Source organism: Oncorhynchus kisutch, linkage group LG2, assembly GCF_002021735.2.
Source record: "Oncorhynchus kisutch isolate 150728-3 linkage group LG2, Okis_V2, whole genome shotgun sequence".
NCBI classification, from domain to species: domain Eukaryota; kingdom Metazoa; phylum Chordata; class Actinopteri; order Salmoniformes; family Salmonidae; genus Oncorhynchus; species Oncorhynchus kisutch.
The window spans coordinates 43,441,330-43,457,179 of NC_034175.2; the positions used below are offsets into that span (position 1 = coordinate 43,441,330).

General features: G+C 42.7%; 1 pseudogene; it reads right to left on the reverse strand.

Moving 5' to 3' along the window:
- Positions 1-12,937: 12,937 nt before the first annotated feature.
- LOC109904245 (mRNA N(3)-methylcytidine methyltransferase METTL8-like) lies at positions 12,938-14,983 on the reverse strand (annotated as a pseudogene).
- Positions 14,984-15,850: the final 867 nt, after the last annotated feature.

The following is a 15,850-nucleotide window of genomic DNA, read 5'->3' on the forward strand; positions in this document are numbered from 1 at the left end:
AATTATATCCTCCTGATTCCTGCTTACAAGCAAATACTAAAGGAGGAAGCACAAACCGGGATATGTTCTGGGATTCTTCCGATGGCATTGAGGAGGACATCAGTCACTGGCTTCATCAATAAGTGCATCGATGACATCATCTCCACAGTGACCATACATACATACCCAAACCAGAAGCCATGGATTACAGGCAACATCCGCACTGAGCTAAAGAGTAAAACTGCCACTTTCAAGGAGCGGGACTCTAACCCGGACGCTTATAAGAAATCCCGCTATGCCCTCCGACAAACCATCGAACAGGCAAAGCGTCAAAACAGGACTAAGACTGAATAATACTACACCGGCTCCGACCCTTGTCGGTTGTGGCAGGGCTTGCAAACTAATACAGACAACAAAAGGGAAGCACAGCCGCGAGCTGCACAGTGACAAAAGCCTACCAGACGAGCTAAATTACTTCTATGCTTGCCTCGAGGTAAGCAACACTGAAGCATGCATGAGAGCATCAGTTGTTCCAAATGACTGTGTGATCACGCTCTCCATAGCCGATGTAAACAGGTCAACATTCACAAGGCCGTGGGGCCAGACGGATTACCAGGATGTGTACTCCAAGCATGCGCTGACCATCTGGCAAGTGTCTTCACTGATATTTTCAACCTGTCTGTAAACTGAGTCTGTAATACCAACATGTTTCAAGCAGACCACCATAGTCCCTGTGCCCAAGAAAGCCCCCCAGCACTCGCGTCGGTAGCCATGAATTGCTTTGAAAGGCTGGTTATGGCTCACATCAACACCAACATCCTGGAAACCTTAGACCCACGACTTCCGGCGCCGACAGAGATGGCCGCCTCGCTTCGCGTTCCTAGGAAACTATGCAGTTTTTAGTTTTTTTACGTGTTATTTCTTACATTAGTACCCCAGGTCATCTTAGGTTTCATTACATACAGTCGAGAAGAACTACTGAATATAAGATCAGCGTCAACTCACCATCAGTACGACCAAGAATATGTTTTTCGGGACGCGGATCCTGTGTTCTGCCTTACAAACAGGACAACGGAGTGGATTCCATGCAGCGACCCAAAAAAACTACTCCGAAAGAGAGGGAAACGAGGCGGTCTTCTGGTCAGACTCCGGAGACGGGCACACCATGCACCACTCCCTAGCATTCTTCTTGCCAATGTCCAGTCTCTTGACAACAAGGTTGATGAAATCCGAGCAAGGGTAGCATTCCAGAGGGACATCAGAGACTGCAACGTTCTTTGATTCACGGAAACATGGCTCACTGGAGAGACGCTATCCGAGGCGGTGCAGCCAACGGGTTTCTCCACGCATCGCGCCGACAGAAACAAACATCTTTCTGGTAAGAAGAGGGGCGGGGGCGTATGCCTTATGGCTAACGTGACATGGTGTGATGAAAGAAACATACAGGAACTCAAATCCTTCTGTTCACCTGATTTAGAATTCCTCACAATCAAATGTAGACCGCATTATCTACCAAGAGAATTCTCTTCGATTATAATCACAGCCGTATATATCCCCCCCTAAGCAGACACATCGATGGCTCTGAACGAACTTTATTTAACTCTCTGCAAACTGGAAATGATTTATCCGGAGGCTGCATTCATTGTAGCTGGGGATTTAACAAGGCTAATCTGAAAACAAGACTCCCTAAATTTTATCAGCATATCGATTGCGCAACCAGGGGTGGAAAGACCTTGGATCATTGTTACTCTAACTTCCGCGAAGCATATAAGGCCCTGCCCCGCCCCCCTTTCGAAAAAGCTGACCACGACTCCATTTTGTTGATCCCTGCCTACAGACAGAAATTAAAACAAGAGGCTCCCACGCTGAGGTCTGTCCAACGCTGATCCGACCAAGCTGACTCCACACTCCAAGACTGCTTTCATCACGTGGACTGGGACATGTTTCGTATTGCGTCAGATAACAATATTGACAAATACGCTGATTCGGTGTGCGAGTTCATTAGAACGTGCGTTGAAGATAAAGTTCCCATAGCAACGATTAAAACATTCCCTAACCAGAAACCGTGGATTGATGGCAGCATTCGTATGGAACTGAAAGCGCGAACCACTGCTTTTAATCAGGGCAAGGTGTCTGGTAACATGACCGAGTACAAACAGTGCAGCTATTCCCTCCGCAAGGCTATCAAACAAGCTAAGCGTAAGTAGAATCTCAATTCAACGGCTCAGACACAAGAGGCATGTGGCAGGGTCTACAGTCAATCACGGACTACAGGAAGAAATCCAGCCCAGTCACGGACCAGGATGTCTTGCTCCCAGGCAGACTAAATAACTTTTTTGCCCGCTTTGAGGACAATACAGTGCCACTGACACGGCCTGCAACGAAAACATGCGGTCTCTCCTTCACTGCAGCAGAGGTGAGTAAGACATTTAAACGTGTTAACCCTCGCAAGGCTGCAGGCCCAGACGGCATCCCCAGCCGCGCCCTCAGAGCATGCGCAGACCAGCTGGCCGGTGTGTTTACGGACATATTCAATCAATCCCTATACCAGTCTGCTGTTCTCACATGCTTCAAGAGGGCCACCATTGTTCCTGTTCCCAAGAAAGCTAAGGTAACTGAGCTAAACGACTACCGCCCGTAGCACTCACATCCGTCATCATGAAGTGCTTTGAGAGACTAGTCAAGGACCATATCACCTCCACCCTACCTGACACCCTAGACCCACTCCAATTTGCTTACCGCCCAAATAGGTCCACAGACGATGCAATCTCAACCACACTGCACACTGCCCTAACCCATCTGGACAAGAGGAATACCTATGTGAGAATGCTGTTCATCGACTACAGCTCGGCATTCAACACCATAGTACCCTCCAAGCTCGTCATCAAGCTCGAGACCCTGGGTCTCGACCCCGCCCTGTGCAACTGGGTACTGGACTTCCTGACAGGCCGCCCCCAGGTGGTGAGGGTAGGCAACAACATCTCCTCCCCGCTGATCCTCAACACTGGGGCCCCACAAGGGTGCGTTCTGAGCCCTCTCCTGTACTCCCTGTTCACCCACGACTGCGTGGCCACGCACGCCTCCAACTCAATCATCAAGTTTGCGGACGACACAACAGTGGTAGGCTTGATTACCAACAACGACGAGACAGCCTACAGGGAGGAGGTGAGGGCCCTCGGAGTGTGGTGTCAGGAAAATAACCTCACACTCAACGTCAACAAAACTAAGGAGATGATCGTGGACTTCAGGAAACAGCAGAGGGAACACCCCCCTATCCACATCGATGGAACAGTAGTGGAGAGGGTAGCAAGTATTAAGTTCCTCGGCATACACATCACAGACAAACTGAATTGGTCCACTCACACAGACAGCATCGTGAAGAAGGCGCAGCAACGCCTCTTCAACCTCAGGAGGCTGAAGAAATTCGGCTTGTCACTAAAAGCACTCACAAACTTCTACAGATGCACAATCGAGAGCATCCTGGCGGGCTGTATCACCGCCTGGTACGGCAACTGCTCCGCCCTCAACCGTAAGGCTCTCCAGAGGGTAGTGAGGTCTGCACAACGCATCACCGGGGGCAAACTACCTGCCCTCCAGGACACCTACACCACCCGATGTTACAGGAAGGCCATAAAGATCATCAAGGACATCAACCACCCGAGCCACTGCCTGTTCACCCCGCTATCATCCAGAAGGCGAGGTCAGTACAGGTGCATCAAAGCTGGGACCGAGAGACTGAAAAACAGCTTCTATCTCAAGGCCATCAGACTGTTAAACAGCCACCACTAACATTGAGTGGCTGCTGCCAACACACGGACAATGACACTGACTCAACTCCAGCCACTTTAATAATGGGAATTGATGGGAAATGATGTAAATATATCACTAGCCACTTTAAACAATGCTACCTTATATAATGTTACTTACCCTACATTATTCATCTCATATGCATACGTATATACTGTACTCTATATCATCGACTGCATCCTTATGTAATACATGTATCACTAGCCACTTTAACTATGCCACTTTGTTTACATACTCATCTCATATGTATATACTGTACTCGATGTCATCTACTGTATCTTGCCTATGCTGCTCTGTACCATCACTCATCATATATCCTTATGTACATATTCTTTATCCCCTTACACTGTGTATTAGACAGTAGTTTTGGAATTGTTAGTTAGATTACTTGTTGGTTATTACTGCATTGTCGGAACTAGAAGCACAAGCATTTCGCTACACTCGCATTAACATCTGCTAACCATGTGTATGTGACAAATAAAATTTGATTGATTTGATTTGAATTCGCATACAGCCCCAACAGATCCACAGATGACGCAATCTCAATTACACTCCACACTGCCCTTTCCCACCTGGACAAAAGGAACACCTACAGTTTAAGTCGGAAGTTAACATACACCTTAGCCAAATACATTTAAACTCAGTTTTTCACAATTACTGACATTTAATCTGAGTAAAAATGCCCTGTCTTAGGTCATTTAGGATCACCACTTTATTTTAAGAATGTGAAATGTCAGAATAATAGTAGAGAGAATTATTTATTTCAGCTTTTATTTCTTTCATCACTTTCCCAGTGGGTCAGAAGTTTACATACACTCAATTTGTATTTGGTAGCATTGCCTTTAAATTGTTTAACACGGGTCAAACATTTTGGCTAGCCTTCCACAAGCTTCCCACAATAAGTTGGGTGAATTTTGGACCATTCCTCCTGACAGAGCTGGTGTAACTGAGTCAGGTTTGTAGGCCTCCTTGCTCGTACACACTTTTTCAGTTCTGCCCATAAATGTTCTATATGATTGAGTTCAGGGCTTTGTGATGGCCACTCCAATACCTTTACTTTGTTGTCACTAAGCCATTTTGCCACAGCTTTGGAAGTCTGCTTGGGGTCATTGTCCATTTGGAAGACCCATTTGCGACCAAGCTTTATCTTCCTTACTGATGTCTTGAGATGTTGCTTCAATACAGTGCCTTGCGAAAGTATTCGGCCCCCTTGAACTTTGCGACCTTTTGCCACATTTCAGGCTTCAAATATAAAGATATAAAACTGTAGTTCAAAAAACGAAAGTTCAAGGGGGCCGAATACTTTCGCAAGGCACTGTATATTTTAAAATAATCTCAGTTTAAGGAACTGTATTGTGGATTTCCATGGTTTACTGTTTCATTGGTATAAAAATGAGGTAACGCGCATGCAAAATCCCTTTGTTATCCATCATCATGGGGAAAGGCAAATAACTCACAATAACTCATGAAAAGAGACAAATGGTTGTTCACTTTCATAAATCAGGCATTGGGTACACATTAGCCAAACAACCAAATTCACTTACCACTATTAGGGCAACAATTATGAAGTTTAAAACGACTGGAACGGTGGTAAATTTGCCTGGTAGAGGACGCAAGTGTATCTTGTCCCCACGCACTGTGAGGAAGATGGTTCGGGAGGCAAATCCAAGTCCCACAGTTGGAGAATTACAGAACTTGATCGCATCTTGGGGTCACCAAGTCTCCAAATCTACAATTATTCACCACCTCCATGCCAATAAGCTCCTAGGAAGGGTTGTCCAGATAAAATACCTTTATCGTAATAACCAACAGATGTAAATGCCTGGAGTTTGTTAAATGGCATTGGCACTTGGATTGGAACTGTGTGCTAGGTCAGATGAGATGAAAATAGAGCAGTTTGTCCACGCACACCAGTGGTGGGTTTGGAGTTGAAAGAAGGAGCATATGCATAACCTTCACCTCAGATCAAAACTCCAAACCTAAAACCTAATTTTGGACAAAATTACCTGGAAGGATTACTACTACCAAGGATTGATTTTTCCAAGCGTTACAGAGGGTGCTCTGGCAAACAAACAGCAGAGACCTGAGAACACCATCCAACATGGAACTGAGACAGAACAGATACAACTTCAATTAGCATGGAGGTGTGACGTGAGAGCAGTCAAAGCCTTTGAGCCCAACAAATAACAGGAGTCTCACAGGCTACCCAACCCAAACCCAGAGGCATTTGAAGCCCTTTTCCACTGTTCAGAGACCATCCACTGACATTTTCGACAAGAAATCTGCCTCCAGAAATAAAAGCTTCTCCCAAGTGGGTTTGACACCTACTCCCATTGCCAGCTGCACTGCTGCTTGGATTCCATCTGGGAATCCGTTCACCATCTGCCCTGGCTTGTCTCCCACTGTCCGGTACAGGTACCCCCACCACACTCCCCCCTCTCTCCCGAGCTTTCACTCGCCTCCAGCACACTGGCACTGTTGGGGCAAGTGACTCTCGACTTACAATGGCTAGCCCCAAGTCGTTATACTTTTTTTCTTGTGCATTTTGCTATTTTGCTATTTGCCTCATGACTCCTGCATGCTTTGTTGACTATGACATTTCTTGTTTACCCAACCGTGGGACAGACTGTGTTTGCTCCCCCACGTGGGACTGACTCTCTACTGGTTACACAGACTTTTGGCCTCACATCCTATTCTAATCACATCTCGCTGGCTTTGTATTCATGTTACCTGATGAAATTGCTGTACAATATGATCTTGTTGCCATCTAATGCACATTCAAATGTCATAAATCAACACTGCAGAGCTTTCCCTGTCCTCTGCCTTGATTGTATTACTGTTGATGATATCTGGAAATGTGCATGTACACCCTGGGCAATCTACTGTTGCTAGCCCCAATTCTGACTTGTGCTCTGATATCCGCTTCACTGATTTCTGCTCTTGTAAAAGCCTGAGTTTTCTGCATGTTAACACTTGGAGCTTTATTACCCAGAATGGATCAATTGAAAGTGTGGGTTCACAGCTCCAATACAGATGTGTTGGTCATTACTGAGACTTGGTTAAGGAAGAGTGTTTTGAATACTGATGTTAACCTTTTTTCTGGGGCGGCAGGTGTCCTAGTGGTTAGACCATTGGACCAGTAACCGAAAGGTTGCTAGATCGAATCCCTGAGCTGACAAGGTAAAAAATATGTCATTCTGCCCCTGAACAAGGCAGTTAACCCACTGTTCCTAGGCTGTCATTGTAAATAATAATTTCTTCTTAACTGACTTGCCTAGTTAAATAAATAAATACAAATTAAACCATTCTGGTTAGAACCTTTTCTGGCAAGACAGATCGTCCAAAGTTGGGGGAGTGGCAATCTTTACCAAGGATCACCTTCAGTGCTCAGTTGTCTCCACCAAGTCTGTCCTCAAACAATTTGATTTGGCATTAAACTTTCAAATAGCTCTTTGTTGACTGTTGCTGTTATCGTCCTCCATCAGCACCGGCCTGTACCCTAACTGCCCAAAGCTCTCTCCTGGCCCTTTACAGTAAGACTGAATTTGTCCTGCTAAGAGACCTAAACTGGGACATGCTTAAACCACTTGACCAAGTCTTAAAGCAATGGGACTCCTTAAATCTTGCTCAGATTATTACCAATCCCACAAAGTATGACTCCAAACACCCAGAAAAGGCTACTCTCCTCGATGTTATCCTCACAAATAATCAGTCTGGTGTTTTCTGTAATGACCTTAGTGATCACTGTTTTACAGCCTGTGTTCGAAATGGCTGCTCAGTGAAACGACCTGTCCTAATTTGTCATAGACGCTTGCGAAAAAACTTTAATGAGCAAGCCTTCCTTCATGACCTGGCCTCTGTAAATTGGTATAGAATCAGATTGATCCCCTCTGTCGAAGACGCTTAGACCTTCTTTTTTAATATTTTCAGTAGTATTGTTAACAAACACTCCCCCCATAAAGAAAATTTGAATTAAAAACAGGTTCAGCCCGTCTCGATCGTGATCTTGCAGAGTTACTCCACCTCAAGAAATGCACACGCATACTCAGGCTGACTGGCTCTCGTTCAGGTAATTGAGAAATAAGTGCACTCAGGCTATCCGGAAGGCCAAAGTTAGTTACTATAAGGAGCAGTTCTCTCTCTGTGGGTTTAACCCCAAGAAGTTCTGGAAAACGGTTTAAGACCTGGAGAATAAACCCTCCTCCTCACAGCTGCCCATGTCCCTTAAAGTTGATGATGTGGTTGTTACTGACAAGAAGCACATGGCTGAGCTTTTTAATCACCAGTTCATCATGTCAGAATTCATATTTGACTAAGCCATGCCTCCTTGCCCATCCAACATTTCCTCATCTCCCACCCCTTCTAATGTGACTACCCCCGATGCTCCTCCCTCTTTTTCCCCTGCCACGCTACAAAGTTTCTCCCTGCAGGCGGTCACTGAGTCTGAGGTGCTAAAGGAGCTCCTTAAACTTGACCCCCAAAAAACATCAGATGGGCAGATAGTTTAGACCCTTTCTTCTTTAAGGTTGCTGCCCCTATCATTGCCAAGCCTTTCTCTGACCTTTTTTAACCGGCCTCTCCTCTCTGGGGAGATTCCCATTGCTTGGAAGGCAGCCACGGTGCGTCCTTTATTTTAAGGGGAGATCAACCTGATCCTAACTGTTATAAGCCTATTTCTATTTCGCCCTGTTTATCAAAAGTGTTAAAAAAACTCAATAATCAACTGACTGGCTTTCTTGATGTCTATGCTATTCTCTCTGGTATGCAATCTAGTTTCCGCTCAGGTTATGGATGTGTAAATGCAACCTTCAAAGTCCTCAGTGATGTCACCACTGTCCTTGATTCAAAGCAATGTTGTGCTGATATTTTTATTGACTTGGCCAAAGCTTTTGATATGGTAAAACATTCCATTCTTGTGGGCCGGCTAACGAGTATTGGTGTCTCTGAGGGGTCTTTGACCTGGTTTGCTAACTACTTCTCTCAAAGAGTGCAGTGTATAAAGTCAGAACATCTGTTATCGCAGCCACTCCTGTACCCCAAGGCTCGATCCTAGGCCCCACACTCTTCTCAATTTACATCAACAACATAGCTTAGGCAGTAAAAAAGCTCTATCATCCATTTATATGCAGATGTTACAGTCTTATACTTATGGCCCTTCCCTGGATTGTGTGTTAAATGTTCTACAACAAAAGCTTCTCTGCCCTTAACCTTGTTCTGAACACCTCCAAAACAAAGGTAATGTGGTTTGGTAAGAAGAATGCCCCTCTCCCCAGAGGTGTGATTACTACGTCTGAGGGTTTAGAGCTTGAGGTAGTCACCTCATACAAGTACTTGGGATTATGGATAGACGGTACAGTGTCCTTCTTTCAGCACTTATCAAAGCTGCATGCTAAAGTTAAATCTAGACTTTGTTTCCTCTATCGTAATCGCTCCTCTTTCACCCCAGCTGCCAAACTAACCCAAACTAACCATCCTACCCATGTTAGATTACGGTGACGTAATTTATAGATTGGCAGGTAAGGGTGCTCTCGAGCGGCTAGATGTTTTTTATCATTCGGCCATCAGATTTGCCATCACTGCACTCTATACTCCTCTGTAAACGGCATGGTTCTTCAAAAGACCCCTTTTAATAGATCCTCTAAGAACCTTCTGAAGAACCTTTTTGGGTACATTTTTTAACTCCCCCCTCCCTTATTATTAATAATAATATGCATAACTATAACGACAATAACACAATATTTCAGCTGTCAGTGTTTATTATGATTTTAGTGGCAAAGCAGAATTAAAAAATCTAAATATGAGGTATACTCCCAGTCGAGTCACAAGTCCAATTGGTATATCCTCTGGCATGTTGATGTTAATGTGTTGATGTTCTCTATATCCATAGCCAGAATGATTTTGCAGTGCATGGTGATCGAACAGATTTCTTGTTATATTCATCAGAGGTGTAGGGAGGGTGAAGTGTGTGAATCCAAAAAATTGCAAATATACAGATGATTAACAAAACGTGCACATGGCAATACTCATTCCTTGTTTTTGTGGTAAATGTGAATTTTTAAAAACTGTTCACTTTAGATAATGTTTTTTATACAAATAACTTGTCCATATGTTATTTTTGATTTAACCTTTATTTAACTAGACAAGTCAGTTATGAACTAATTGTTACTTACAATGACGGCCTACAACGGACGACGCTGGGCCAGTTGTGCTCCTCCCTTATGGGACTCCCAATCACATCCAGATGTGATACAGCATGGGCCTCTGTACACCTGTGTAGATATATCAAAAATCTGCTGTTTCCAGTTACAATAGTCATTTACAACATCAATAATGTCTACACTGTAATTCTGATCAATTTGATGTTATTTTAATGGACAAAAAATGTCATTTTCTCTCAAAATCAAGGACATTTCTAAGTGACCCCAAACTTTTAAACGGTAGTCTATGTATAATGTATAATGCAGAGACCTCTTTGATTTTCATTTAATTGAAGAGGTAAGGAAGGCTTCTGTGACTGAGTCCTAGAAGGTTTTAAAGAGAAACTATAATTAACTATAGATGATAGATAGTATCTGCACAACATACCAATACCGATTGTACATGCCTTTGTGTGCCTCCTGTTCAGTATACCTGCAGTATACCTGCAGACTAACATATTCTTACATATTCTTACACATACTAACACATACTGCAGACTAACATATTCTTACACATACTAACACATACTAACACATACTGCAGACTAACATATTCTTACACATACTAACACATACTGCAGACTAACATATTCTTACACATACTAACACATACTGCAGACTAACATATTCTTACACATACTAACACATACTGCAGACTAACATATTCTTACACCTCTTTGTTGGTTGATATCCATTAAATTGTGTCCATTTTCTGTTTTAGAAATCATTTTCAAAGGGAGAAAACACTGCCATTTGTGCAAATATGAAAATATATATGGTATCATAAAACAGTATCAATTTAGATCATACAAGGGAGAAACCTTACCTTATATTGAGGAGATCTTTACATTTTTCAGTTAAGTCTCTGCACCTGCTGTCATTTCAAATCCAAATGTTTCAGTTGGGCAGTTAGGTTCCTTCAAGAACCCCCAGGAGGTTCCTCGCTGAACCCCACCTCCTTTGGGGTTCTTCCAAGAACCTGGGAAGCATGCGGACGCCTTTAGAGGGCCTGTTTTTGGAGGGTGGAGGGGGTTGGGTTAGTAAGGACATTCAGACAAAGTATAGGGAAAGGGGGAGGGATGGGGGGTTTGGGTGGGGGGCTGGCAGGTGATGGGAGTGAGCGCTCCTGCCTTTGTCTCCTAACCTTCACCTACCACTCAGGTGAATGGAGAAGAGCACGAAAACCAGCAGAATAACATCCAGGCTCAGTGAAAGGAAGGGAAAGGAGTCCACCTTGTCACATCGATATGTTACAATTCAACTCATTCATTGGTTAAATGTAGTGGATAACTTAAAAACCTACTGTTGAGCTCTTATGATGGCAATTTGGATAAGCAAAAATTCTTGCTTAATTCAAACCTAATTGAAATGCAGAAAAATATGCCCCTGAATGTACTGACAAGCTCCTCAAAGACCTGCAGTCCTACAGTATAGTTACATAAACCCACAGATTAGGCATTATGTGAAAATTCATTATTTTCATCCTTAGAAGAAAAACAGCCATGTTTAATGTAAGCAATTTTGAATAAAAAACTATTATTCACTTATTTATTACAGTAGCTGAAAAAGGCATTACCATTCCTAGGTTAAAAGTGCTCTTCAAAACCTGCAGACAGATCATTTTACTGCAAGTCTCAAGAGGAGTTGCTATGGAAACTGAAGTACTCCCCTCCCCAAAAATGACTCTGTAGTGGCAAGACCTTAGACTAAATCACCACTAAAAGGTGCATATAACTGAAGGCACCCATAAACACACCAGTACATTACAGTGTAGTCTGAAAGATTGAGATAATTTAGCTATTATGAGGTAGTTACTCAACCGGCAATAGAATTAGCAATGTGAACAAACTAGCCGTTTCCTAGTGTTTCATGAGTAGATTGCATTAATTGAGCAACATCATGTTAAGCTCTTAAATAGTCTTGGAAAGAATTGCACCCATAAATTGCAAAGCAACTGGCAACAGATAAGGATAAATGTAACAACCTCTAATGAGGACACACAGTCTGTTCCTGGTAGATTGCTCTGTTCTGCATCTCTCAGCGCCGTTTTGCACTGAAGGATTCTGTACAATAATGCCTGGACTGCTGATCATGGCCATTTGATAAAAGACAGTCCATTGCAAGAGCATCAAATGTCCACCAGGCATCAAAGCAAGAAAGGTGTGATAGCAGACATTTTGGGTAGAGAAGGATAATCACAATATGTGAAAAATGCCTGTTTGTCGTGATGTAATTTCAAGCAGATTTGAACGTTTTTGTAACAATGTAACTTCAACCATATTTCAATCTGTTTGTAATGATGTAATTTCCAATGTTTGATTGTATGAATCTCACTTGTTTGGAAAATTGTATCTTACCTTGACCAGCTGGACAGTGCAAGGTTCTGTATTTATTTTCTTAGTCAACCTTGTGTTCTGTTTCTTTGTGTTCTTGAACGTAGCCCTGTCTTTCATTTTTGTTTATTGATTTCACCTGTGTTAGTTACTCAACTGGTCTCATCAGCTCCTTATTTAGTTCAGTTCATTCTCTTTGTGCATTTTTAGGCATTGTTCGTTTTGACTCTACTAAGCCGTTTCCTAGCTCGTTTGTAAGAACAAGTTATAGCCTTCAGTCCTAGTTTTGATTCGCCTGCTTGTTTGCCTACCTGTGTATGACCATTGCCTGCCTGTGACCACGATTCCTGCCTTCTGCAAAGGCGAAATAAACCCCTGCCGGCCTCTGCCCGTGAATCTACACCTTTTTTCTCCCTGAGTATTCATTACAGATAGAGTGAGGCTAAAGTACCAGCAGTATAAGAATGCCCCTGTCTCTGCAAGACAGCAACAACATAGAGGGAACTTGTCAGGTTAATTTCATATCATTTTCACAACAAACACCAAAACAAAATGGAGTAGTGATACAATATTTAATTGTATAATGACACGTAGATTTAATCGATTGGCATTCAGTGACTTAACTGTAGTAGTCAGTAAATATTTCCTGATCAAATTGCTCTTAATCACACACCAGGCAGGTAGACTGAGGGACTAATATATTTGCTATCAGATAACATACACTCCATATAATTCAAGAGTCATTCATAGGATTATGCATGCAGATAAAGGTTAAACACTTCCTCCTCATTATTTTCCTCCCCTAGGCTGGCCAAGCCCTCTGGACAAAATATTCTATGTAAGATGACATCATGCTTTAGCACAGGTGGTCTGCATAACAAAGCAAATATCAAAACATTTGCCATCAACAAAGACAACCTTATTCTTAAATGAGTAAGAAAAGAAAACCATTTAACCCCACAGACTCAGTTTGACGTCATGCATCAATACATGTTTCTGATCAGAGTGTATAAAATGCATCATTTAGACTGGATAAAATATGTATAATGTTGTACTTAATAGAGCTGACAATAGGAAACACACTGTTACCAGCCCCACATACAGCATATGAGCCAGTGAAATCAACACAGGTTACAAGAGTTCATGCATCTTACCATTTATTCTAACTACATAATATTTGAACTGTGTAGTGGATGAGAGATTAAAGCTAGATGAAAATGTCTATAAGATCCTGAAAGTTGCATGTTCGCCTGGGAAAGAGCTGGTCTGCCTTGCAGCCACTGCAGTGTCTCTCCCATCTTGGTTACAGGACTGTTGGCAATCACTTGTCTGTGGATCTATGTGCTGGTGAGTGGGTGCATGCTGCCCCATCTCTGTGTCCCTGCAGGACACACCAGGCTCTGGGCATGGAGCCCGCAGCCCACACTGTCTTTCCTCAGTAGCACTGCTCTCTGGCCCTAAAGAAAGAAGCTCTCAGAACTCCAAGAACAGCCACTTGCGATCTTTAAAGAACTTGTCCTGGTGCATCTCATAAAACCTGTCTCAGTATTTACAGGCGTCTATGTCATATTTGCCTGAGTGGGTAGGAAGAAGAAATACTACATAATTATTAGTTTTCATACAATCAAAATTAAGAACAGAATTTGCTAGGAACGTTTAGAAAAGGGTTACCTTGCTCTTCTAATAGATTGTGTATTCTCGTCTGGCTTTGTCTTTTTCTTCCTCAGACCATTTCACAACCTCTTAAGGATACGCCCCTTTTTCCCAATTTTCGCCTATAACGACATACCCAAATCTAACTGCCCATAGCTCAGGCCCTGAATAAGGATATGCATTTTCTTGGTACCATTTGAAAGAAAACACTTTGAACTTTGTGGAAATGTGAAAGGAATGTAGGAGAATATAACAGAATAGATCTGGTAAAAGATTACACAAAGAAGAAAAAAAACGTTATTTTGTAATGTTTTTGTACCTTCATCTTTGAAATGCAAGATAAAGGCTATAATGAATTATTCCAGCCCAGGTGCAATTTGGACTTTGTCCACTAGATGGCAGCAGTGTATGTGCAACGTTTTAGACTGATCCAATGAACCATTGCATTGCAGTTAAAATGTTTGTATCAAGACTGCACGAATGTGCCTAATATGTTTATTAATAACTTTTCATGTTCAAAATGATGCACTCTCCTCAAACAATAGAATGGTATTCTTTCACTGTAACAGCTACTGTAAATTGGACAGCGCAGTTAGATTAACAAAAATGTAAGCTTTCTGCCAATATCAGATATATCTATGTCCTGGGAAATGTTCTTGTTACTTACAACCTCATGCTGATCGCATTAGCCTACGTTAGCTCAACAGTCCCGTGGAAGGGACACCCATCTCAAATACGTTTTACAAATTTTAACATGAATGTATGCTTGATCCAAAATACACTGCTGTGCCATTTGACACAGTATATTATCAACTTCAGACTTCACATTGAAAATGGGACTGAATGAAAATAATAGATGTGCAAACACATACCACATGTTATGCTGAAAGAAGTCCCAAAGGAGCATCCCCCTCTGCTGTTTAGTCTGCATGGAACCCTGTCCCAACCCATAGCCACTGAGGCTAGGTAAGGGGTCGTGATCCTCTCATTTAGCCTATGGATTGGGAAAACCATGTAAGAAACAACCTACATTTTAATGATTGTCTAAATGCAAATACACAATGACATACAGTTTGGGGAACAGTCCCAAAATGTTTTGCATGCCAGCAGTCAAGTTTTCAAGATATTGGACTTTCGAGAAGTAAAGTGTCACCAACCACATCATCATGATGATCCATTTTGCATCATCATGATGATGTAGCAAGTGACACTTTGGGTTTGTTCGACATTGCAGCCGAAAGTGAAGGCGACCTTTGACTTATTGATCTAAAAAGAACCTTGCATCATAAATAACTACTATTATTTGTAGATCAGTCAGTCAGTCACAATTTACCGATGATACTGTTGTAGGTGTTGTAGGAATTCCCATTGTTAGAGCCTATCCTGCCCATGATATACTAGACAACCTACACATGGCCACATTTGTAAAAAAGTGCCATCCATTGTTGCCATGTCCACAGTTTTCCTGAAAAATTGGGCTACTTTGAAAATTACGTTGCGGGTGAAAATGTATCTGCCGTAATTGTTGCAAACCCTATTACTAGCCTGTTCAACCTCTCTTTCGTATCGTCTGAGAACCCTAAAGATAGGAAAGCTGCCGCAGTCATCCCCCTCTTCAAAGGGGGAGACACTCTAGACCTAAACTGTTACAGACCCATATCTATCCTGCCCTGCCTTTCTAAAGTCTTCGAAAGCCAAGTTAACAAACAGATCGCCGACCATTTTGAATCCCACTGTACCTTCTCCGCTATGCAAACTGGTTTCCGAGCTGGTCATGGGTGCACCTCAGCCACGCTCAAGGTCCTAAACAATATCACAACTGCCATCTATAAAAGACAGTACTGTGCAGCCGTCTTCATTGACCTGGCCAAGGCTTTTCTA